This window comes from Ochotona curzoniae, unplaced genomic scaffold (assembly GCF_017591425.1).
Source record: "Ochotona curzoniae isolate NIBS_2020 unplaced genomic scaffold, NIBS_Ocur_1.0 scaffold_4921, whole genome shotgun sequence".
Classification (NCBI taxonomy): domain Eukaryota; kingdom Metazoa; phylum Chordata; class Mammalia; order Lagomorpha; family Ochotonidae; genus Ochotona; species Ochotona curzoniae.
This window is the reverse complement of record NW_024467125.1, coordinates 563514-573687: the sequence shown is the minus strand read 5'-3', so window position 1 is coordinate 573687 and position 10174 is coordinate 563514.

Sequence of the window (10174 nt, the reverse complement as noted above, 5' to 3'; positions counted from 1 at the left end):
TTCGAATGTTTCTAGGTACAGAAAAGTATTTCCTTTAATTTCTGCCATTTTCAGAATGGGCAGAAATTAAATGGGCATGGATGAAAGTGTTTACTTTTCCCCTCTTCTAATTCTTCTAACACACAATGTTTTTTGAGGATTTTTGTCTTTTTCTTTGGTAGTGTAATTATCTGTGTGTGTTAAACTAGAATCTGTTCTTGTCCGTTAGAAACATTGGTATATCTAAAACCACACAGAATACCTGACTCAAGGGTTCCTACATTTGTAGTAAGAGAATGAAGATGTTATTTTTTGGTAGGCCCTAAAACTTCAAAATATATATTGCTGGGGTCTGTCTGATGAGTGTGGAAGACAGGAAGGTGTGGTAGAGTATTGTTCCATTGCAGGCAGGGCCACAAGAAACTTCTCGCTCTGTGGCAGGGCCCGGTGGATGTCTCTACAACCACCTGAATGCAGCTCCACTTCCTTTTGTATCAACACTGGACAATCCCACTGAGAATTCTGTAATCTATTTAGGCATTGTCTGTCTTCAATGTGAGCTTGGAAGTTGATGTTGCTGATACTGTTTTAGCGAAATGGCCTTTAATTATTGCTGTCTCAGCTGCCCTCATGGACCATATGCTAATCAAGTGTGTTACATCCCCAGGTGTAGTGGGAATCTATTCTTTCCCTCTTTCTGAGATCTTTAGATCCTTCTTTCTGTGATGCATTTCCCTCCTTAACTGATTCAAGATCAAGTTGTAGAATGAGGATTGTGGTAGGAATGTGTTACTGATTGATATGCACCATCTATTGAGAACTTCCTGACTACAGGATCAGGATGGATAATATTCTGCTTTAAGGTGAAACAAATGGCAGAATTATCCTTGGAAGCACCTACCTGACCACGGTGCAAAAAGTCTGAGCCAGAGTTTGATTGGTTCTGTATAAATAAAGCAGAAGGCTTTCCCGCATTGTCCATTATGATGATGGAATCCTAGTGGTTCGTCTGTTTTCTGTATGCCTCATCCACACACATTTTTGAGTTCCGTACTCTGCTGGAGCTGTACTCCAGCAACATACTATGGTTGACAAAAAAAATCTAACCTGCCTCAAATTGATATCTTAACTCAAGCAACAAGCTGTAAAACAACTGTAGTTAGATTATAACTCTAATCTCTTTTTAAGCTTATTAGCTGACAGAGTATTCTAGGTCTGATTATTACATGGTTAGCCAAGATTTTATTGTATTTAAATGAATTTATAATATGTTTTGTGCTGTATTGCAAACCTGTTCATTGTTTTGAAGATGCAAACTTGATTTGTTATGTTCTTGTTGACGTTCTTGTATATCTAAGTTTATTAGAGATTTGTGCTGTTGCCTGACAGAATTATATCCTAGCATGGTAATGTTGGCCGAGCACCTTCTGTTTATGACTCGTGCCTGCAGAACAGATGAGGTGAACCTTGACAGTAAGTGCCAGGTGAAGATAGGATAAGGACTATTCCCTCTAAAGCCTCTTTAATGTGAAAGTGTGCCTTAAAAGGGGTTTTGACACTGGCTCTTCTGCTTTAAAACCTACCATGCTTTCTTTTGAGCTGCAGATTCACACACAGAAATGGTTCCTCAGGCAGAGTTTGCACTTATATTACCTTGTAGTATTTGAACTTACAGAACAAGGGAACTGAAAAGCTGATTGCAAAGCTATGGGGGTCGTGTATACAAGTGTAGGTGACTGTGCTCTAGCAGCTGTGGGAGGAACACATATAAGTGGAGGTGATGGGGCTCTAGCAAGTAAAAACAGGCTTCTGCAGTTACAAAGTAAGCAGGAGCACTCATGGCCTAGTATTTGAGTAATCTTGATTTATGTTTCTATGGATAGTGACACTTCTTGTTTTTGTGGTGTTATTGAGGATGGCTACATTTTCTTCATCTTCTTTCTCTCTCTCTGTAGAGTTGAAACAAAAATGGAGTAAACATGGCTCATTGCTAACTACAATTCGTTTTGCTTTTATTAACTCCTGGTTTGCTTGCTTGGCTAAGAAACTGTGTGAGCTTGCAGGCCTAATGGCCAGCATGACCTTTAGTGCCAATAGCCCCTATCCCCATAAATCAAGGCCCCAGCCTTATTAACCCATACATAATTCAAATTTGGGGTTGTCATTTGTGGTGCCAAGATTGGAGCCCAGACCTAAGGAGAGAAGGCAGGGGCTGGCAAGCCAAGATAAGCAAGGAATGCATAATCCTTTCTCACTCACCTCTCAAGCTGTTGTAAATTGTGCCCCCCTTTGAAGCTGTGTCAAACTGCCTGTGTAAAAACTTAGTAAATGTACTGCTTGGGGCCTCACTCTGATTGGCCAGTAGGTTGGTGACTGTTGCCTTGTCTCTTATTTATAATAAAACTTTTTTTGTGACTGTGACTACTGAATGTAGCATTCTATTTTAGCAGTTGAGTGGATGTAACATCCCCAAATCCTCATTCTGTTCCCCATAGCAGTTAAATATTTTTATGAGTTTGATGCAAAAGACATTGCCCTTGAGTGAAAATAGATGACCAGTAAGCAGGTACTATTAAACTAACTGAGCATTGACTTATGAATAGATACTAATTTCAGAAATTTTAAAACTTTCTAACTAGAAAACAAAGCAAAAAGCCTACATTAGCTGTCCAGTCATTGCTTTGTATGCTTTGGAATGGTTTTCTAGGGTGTCTCATTGGAATTTGTTATCTTGGAAGTGTTTCTTGAGTTTAATCCAAGTCTAGGCCTCTGAAGACTTCACAATTCTTCGCAATGAGTCCCTTGAGCAATACCTGAAAATAACTACCCAAACTTCATTCCTTAGGGACCTGCTGTCATCATTTCTTTGTACATGTTGGGATCATTCTTCCCCTCCGATGGGTATACATTTTGTATATAACAGAATTGGGGTTATTAATAAGCATTTCTTTGAAAGTATATGCCTATGACTCTACATTTCCCTATCACTATGTGTCCCTTTATGATTTATCCTATAACATCTGTGATTTGCTGAGTCAGTTTGGGATCCCAGTATGTTTTCATCTTTCCCAAACTATTACAAGTTCATTGCTAAAACACCTGTTTGCCTTAGTTCACTGGTATTAGTGGACTTTCTCTTGAGACTCCCTGCTTCCCTCCAGCCTCACGGTTTTCCTATCTGTTCTGGTGTCTTTTGGTTCCCCCAAGGGGTCCTCTATGTCCAGCCAAGCCAGTGCTTGGCCACCCACCAGCATGGTTTTGCTGGTTCCCATGACCAAGTGTCACTGTTGAACACCAGTCTGCAGCAGCAGGTGCCCTTGGCTAGAATCTGGCCTTTCCCCAGAGGCTGCCAGCCAGCCCACAGAAATAGCTGCAGTGAACAGTTGATGATGGAGAACACACCTGTATGTCTTCTTTCTTGTGAGCAGGTACTGATTCCAGCTGTAGCAAACCACAAAAAGGACTGTGAATAGAGGCCAAGCATTTGGCCCAGCACATCTTTGTCCTGTATTTATCCCATAGATGAGAATGCCACTGCCTCCACCTCTGTTTCTTGTTGTGACCAACTGAAGGGGTCTTGGTTGTTTCTGGATGGCCCAAAAAAGGCATCACCCCACCCAAGACTAGCTCCAAAGGTCATGTGCTCCTTGCCTGTGGTCCAGTGCTGTTGGTCCTCCTGTAACCCTTGTTGTTTTACCAGCAACCAGCGGTTCTTACTTATTTGAAAAGTTGTGGTAAATCAGAGTTATATGTCACAAAACATCTTCCTGTATCCATATGTGACTCCCCTCGCATTCCAAAAATGTTTATTGTTGTATTTATTAGAAAGATGAGAATGGGGATGAGGGCAGAGCTAGCTTCACTTGGCTGCTCTCCTCCCAGAGTGACCACAGCATCTGGGGCTGGGTCAGGCTGAGTCTTCCATGTGCCACAGCCTTCCCCTGCTGCCTTCACTGGGTAGGTGTTAGTAGGGAATAGGTGTCGGATGTAGAGTGGGCACTGTGGTGGGAGATGCAGGAGTGTCCACTGTCATGATGACAATGATGATGACAATGATGGACAGCAGCATCACCAACTTTAAAGAAGAGAAGTTGTACAGTGCTACTGGTACAGCTGACCAACCAGGTGGGCATCTCAGTAATAAACTGAAAGCCCAGTTTGCAGCTATCCAGAACTTTCATGAGTAGGCCTTCTTCCTCCTCCACATGCACCTTCCCTGGGCCATGGCTCCTTGCCAGAACTTTGTTATTGTCTCCTTGAGGCAGGCAAATGAGATTTTCTGAGATTCCCCCCAGGGGCCTAGAGACCAGGAGCCCCTCCAGGTTACTGATCAAGGGAAAGACTTTAGGTCTGTCTGTGCTGGTTGGCTTCAAAGGCTTGATTCTGTGTCCAATCACACAGAACTTCCCATTTTTCTTCAGCACTCATACGCACCCACAATGTCCACAATGTCCAGCTGTCATGCACCCACAATGGCTCATGCCCACTCAGGAGAAGCACCTTGTGATCTTAGGGGGTGTCACATGGATGAATGTCTTCTTCTGTGTTCCCTTCAGAGCTAACAAGGGAGTGAAGACTCTTATGGGTCATGATCTGTTGCTATCTATCCCCTCAGCATTCAGAGGTGGCCTGGGAAGTGATGGTCTTGCATTGGTCATAGCATCCGGAGGGACGGGCCGGTGTGGACCTGGACAGCACATGCTCGGTTAGAGACCAGCAGGTGAGAGCATCAAACACACTTGGTCTGAAAAGAAGCAGTAAGAATGACACAGCTACAGGGAGCACAGAGGGACAATAGCCAGGATTTCCGTGACCAGGTGCTAGGCCACACATCCCAGCCTTGTTCACCCTGGCCCACATTGGTTGCCCTGAACCCAGGAACTGGTGAGTCTGTCAGCTGCCAGCAATGAAGCTTGGTATCAGGCACAGCAGAGGATAGGAGGGAAGCTCTGGTCCCTGAGCCACACTCAGGACCCCAAATGCAACAAGTAGGCTTCTTCTAGTCCAACATTGCACAGTCTGAGAGACCACAGCAGAGGAGCTCCTTAGAGCTCCCAGCACCTGCTCATTAGGCAGCTACCTGACCTCTAAGCACCTGCTGGCCCTGAGGGACTCTGGCCATGACAGAAAGCCATTTTCTTGCAGGTGTTTCCCAAAAGACCATGATGGACTCAGATGAATCCACTTTCTGTTTCTCCTGCTTTGTGGCAATGGCAAATAGCTGCCATTTAATTCCTCAGTTCAAATGTTTTGCTTAGTAAGATAAGCCAGTTCCTCTAGACAATGATCAGGTGTCCCTTAGTATGTCATATTTAGTGTTGAACACAAAAATAATGTAGAAATGGAAAGAGAATCTTGAGGTTTGATTTTTCTTTCTACTCATGGGTAAATGTGATTTCTTTAATTTTTTAAAAAGATTTATTTATTTATTGGAAAGTCAGATATACAGAGAGGAGGAGGGGAGACAGAGAGGAAGATCTTCCATCTGATGATTCATTCCCCAAGTGACTGCAATGGCTGATGCTATGCCGATCCCAAGCCAGGATCCAGGAACTTCTTCCGAATATCTCACATGGGTGCAGGGTCCCAAAGCTTTGGGCCTTCCTCAACTGCTTTTCCAGCCCACGAGCAGGGAGCTGGATGGGAAGTGGAACTGCCAGGACTAGAACCGGCGCCCATATGGGATCCTGGCACATTTAAGGTGAGGTCGTTAGCTGCTAGGCCCCACCGCCGGACCTGATTTCTTTAAATTTTTATAGTGGTTAGTGGTGCACTCAGCCTGAGTGTAATATGTGCCTGAGTTAATATTTTCAAGTCAGCTTGCAATACTTTATTATACATTTCAAATTAATTAGAGTCATAATCTTCTCAATTCGTATATAGGATAATAAATATATATTTAAGGATTTATTTATTTATTTATTTTATTGGAAAGGCAGATACAAAGAGGAGAGACAGAGAGGAAGATCTTCCATCCGATGATTCACTCCCCAGGTAGCCGCAATGGCTGGAGCTGAGCCAGTTTGAAGCCAGGAGCCTCCTCCAGGTCTCCCCCATGGATGCAGGGTCCCAAAGACTTTGGCCATCCTCAACTGCTTTCCCAGGCCACAAGCAGGGAGCTGGATGGGAAGTGGAGCTGCCGGGATTAGAACCGGCACCCATATGGGATCCCAACATGTGCAAGGGGAGGACCTTAACTGCTGTGCCATCATTCTCGGCCCAGGATAACATATTTTAAAAGATTGATTTATTATTTTTTGAATATCAGATATACAGAGAGTAGGAGAGAGAGGGAGAAAGATCTTCTACCAGATAATTCACTCCCCAAGTGACTGCAATGGTCAGAGCTGAGCCAATCAAAAACCAGGAGCCAGGAGCTTCTTCCAGGTCTCATGTGGTTGCAGGGACCTAAGGCTTTGGGCTCAACTGCTTTCCTAGGCCACAAGCAGGGAGCTGGCTGCAAGCTTGGCCACTGGGATTAGAACTGGTGCCCATATTTGATCCTGGCACATGGAAGTGAGAACTTTAGCCACTAGGTCTCAACACCAGGCCCATTATATGTAGGATAATATTAAAGGAGATGCAAATGCAATGATCATGCTTTGATTATTATACATTGATTATTATACATTGCTTACATATATCAATTCTCATATTGTTAGGGTATTATATATCTAAACAAATAAAATGATTCTTTAAAAGTCTTTAAAATAATTTATTCATATATGGAAAAATGCATTCGGAAGAATAAAAGTAAAATTAGACTATTCAATTGGGCCATCTCAGGTTGGGCTTAGTACCAGTTGGAAAACACAAACCAGGGGCTACGAGTAGGCCTGGAAGGGTAACTTTTGAGACTCCCTTGCTGGCTGCTACTTCCACTGGTGAGTTAAAGAGCTGGGACTGGGTGTTGGGGCAGATAAGGTTGGGGCAGATAAGGTGTGGGACTGGCAGGGCTAGCTACCACACTCATTGGCTAACGTAAGAGCTTGAATGGGTGCAGGCCAACTGAGCTAGGCCATAGTTCAGCTGACAACTGCCAGAAGTAAATCTGAGCCCTCTCAGGCAAGACTGTAGCAGCTTCTGGCTGTTGCGGGATTTGGTGTTGGGAACAAGCCCGACAAGGGGACTGTGGGCACTTTTCTGCCAGGCTGTACCTACTGCTGGGCAACGGCACCCATCAGTTCGTGTGTTAACTGTGTCTAGGAAACAGTATGTTTGTTGCCTGGTGTAGGTGATGGACTGAATCTGACCCTGCCCTGGCTAGTACACACAAGAGTCAAGTGTAATGTCACCCCAGGTGATTTCTGGGGGACTCTCCAAGTGGATCACTGGACTCTAACCCTACAGTGTAGGTGTTGGGACTGTGTCTCCCCTGTTGCTGATGCCAGAGTAGTGGACATCATGGGAGACACGACAGCCAGCTCATCTAGGTCAGCATGGGATGTTGAGCAGGTCATCAAAGGATGGCTCATGCAAGTGGTAGTGTCCTGGGGTCTATTCCAGGCTGCCTGCCCCCAGGCCAGCCTACCTGCATGCTGACAGGTGCTGTAATATTGCCCAATCTTTTCCTCACATAACCCTGGCTCTCAGATTCAATACTGGGAGCTACAACCCAGCAAGGGAGTGTGAAGATTTCCCCTACTAGGCATGTTCTGAGCCACAGGACACATGTGTTTTTGCAGGAGTTAAAGACAATGCTGCCTGAGACATCCACAGTCTCAGCTCTTGCAAGTGGATGTTGTAGCTCAGGTCAGCTGGGCACATTGTGTTCAGGCTCTTCTGTATGCTGTCATGTGCATAGGCCTGGCCCACACAAATGTTGATGTATGCTGCAGACTTGCATGGGCTCACCTGCCTCCAACTGTAGCACATGTACTTTTCATTGGGAATTACAAACTTGCAGGTCATTCCTCAAGTTCTGCCACCAAGCCTGTTCACAGCCCCGCTTCTCACACGTGTCAGCAAGGCAGCAACCCTGCTCGGCATTATCTGCCCTCAGCTCAGCACCTTGCATGTGCTGGCCCCAATTGTTCTTTTTACAATCCCAGCTCCCACGAGTGTCAAGTGGTTTCATTTATTTTTCAACTTTTATTTTACTTTTGTTGGAAAGTCAGACATAGATAAAGGAGGAGACAGAGAGGAAGATCTTCTGTCCATTGTGGAGCCGCAGCAATACAAAACCAGGAGCCAGGTTCTAGGGGCCACTGCTTAATCTCCCACACAGGTGCAGTGTCCTAAGGCCTTGGGCTATCCTTGGCTGCTCACACCCTCAGGCCAGAAGCAGGGAGCTGGATGGGAAGTGGGGCAGCCAGGATTAGAAACGGTACTCATATGGGATCCTGCTGTGTGCAAGGTGAGGACTTTAGCTGCTAGGCTACCACACTGGGACCTTAGGTGCATCCTTGTCAGTTGAGTTTTTTTGCCCACCCTGCCTTGGGCTGTCACCATCCCAAGCTCTCCATGTAAACCAGCTTGGGCTGTAGTCCCATAGAAGAAAGCACGCATCTCCTAGATAATCTAGCCCTAAATTCAGTTCTTTAGCATCGTGGTGGGTGCTGTGGCCCATTCTCACATGGCCCATCCCTATCTCTGACACTCACAGACAGCTACATGTACTCCATGTTCCCTGTCTAAACCCTTCCAGCTTACCTGTCTTCCTGCTGGTGCAGTGACCCAATCTGTGGAAAATCCAAGAAGTCATTCTTCCCCTGTCCAACATGCCCTCAAGCACTCCCACACCAATATGTGCTCAGGCCTCGCTCTGCAGCCATCTGCCTGGAGCCATGGTGACATGCCTCAGCCTCGAGGTCTCCAGCTTCTCTATTGTTTTAAATAGGAAGAAAAAAAATAAAAGAAAGAAAAAAAGAAAAGGCAACTGTGTTGGCATAGTGGGATAGTTAACACAGATTTGGTATTAACCATGCCCAAATGCACACCAGCTACTAGCCATTTTTTTCCCAGCCCTGCAATCCTTGCTAGGGACAAGGCAGCCTAGGCAGTTGTGCTCCATTTTCCTTATAATGTGCTTGAGAATGTGATGGAAGATGGCTTGCTTGTTTGGGCCTCTGCCTTCATGTGGTTTGAGACTGTTTAGTTTCAGTTGTTATGATCATGTAGAGAATAGGAAATCTCTCTATCTCTCTCTCTCTTTCTGTTTTTCGTTCTAACTCTCAATCATTCTAATTCTTCTTCTTTCTAACTGTATGAAGAGAAAAATAAATGTTTAAAATAGGCAAGATAATTCTGTTAAAATATTTTGAAACTTTATGCATATTTCTGTTTTTGTTATTGCTTTTGTTTTTAGGTATAGAATTTTCCTCATACTTTGGCTCTGTCTATTATAAACCTTTTGATATTTTTTGATAAAGGAAACTAAGATTTTAAAAACAATTGAATTAATACTATACTGCTGGAAAATGGCATTACAATGTCTACAGAAAGCTAAAAATGAAAGATGAGAAATAATTTGGCTTAGTCGTGAAAGTAAAAGATAACTATTCTCTTAGTATTTTTGTGTTATGGTTTTAGAGATTATTTTAAAAAACAAAGAGACTGAGAGATTGAGAGGGAGGGAATGAGACATGGAGAGATCTTCCTCCATCAGCTGGCTCACTCCTAATTGTCCATGATGGCTAGGCTTCTCCATGAAGCCAGGAGTTTATTCCTGGTGTTCCAGCTGGGTGACAGGAATCCACACACATCTGCAGCCTTCCCAGATGCACTATCCAGGAGTGGATCAGAAGGGGAATGCTGGTACTTAGACTGTTGCTTCCATGTGGGTCCATGGCATCGCAAGCATTAGCTAAACCTGCTGAGTCATATTTTCGTGAAGGTTCTTACACTTCTCTTAGAAACGGTGCGACATCTCCAGAAATCTGATATGTGGGCAACACTCATTGGGTTATGGTGAAATGTATGTCACTGAGATACTCAGATTTCCTTTTTCTTTGTACTTCAGTTACAATGAACTTCCACAGGATTTTATGCAGGTATATTTTAAGTCTTATTAAGTAATGATAGGTGGCTTGTGCAAGCTATTGAAAACAACCATAAACTGACAGTGTCTCACCTTTCAGAATCATCATGGGAACAAGTACAACAAAGACAAGTTTCTGATCACTTATTGTCCAACCCAGAATAGGAAGATTTCTCAGAATTTTGATGAAGAAACAAGTGTTTTGCCAAAACTTCC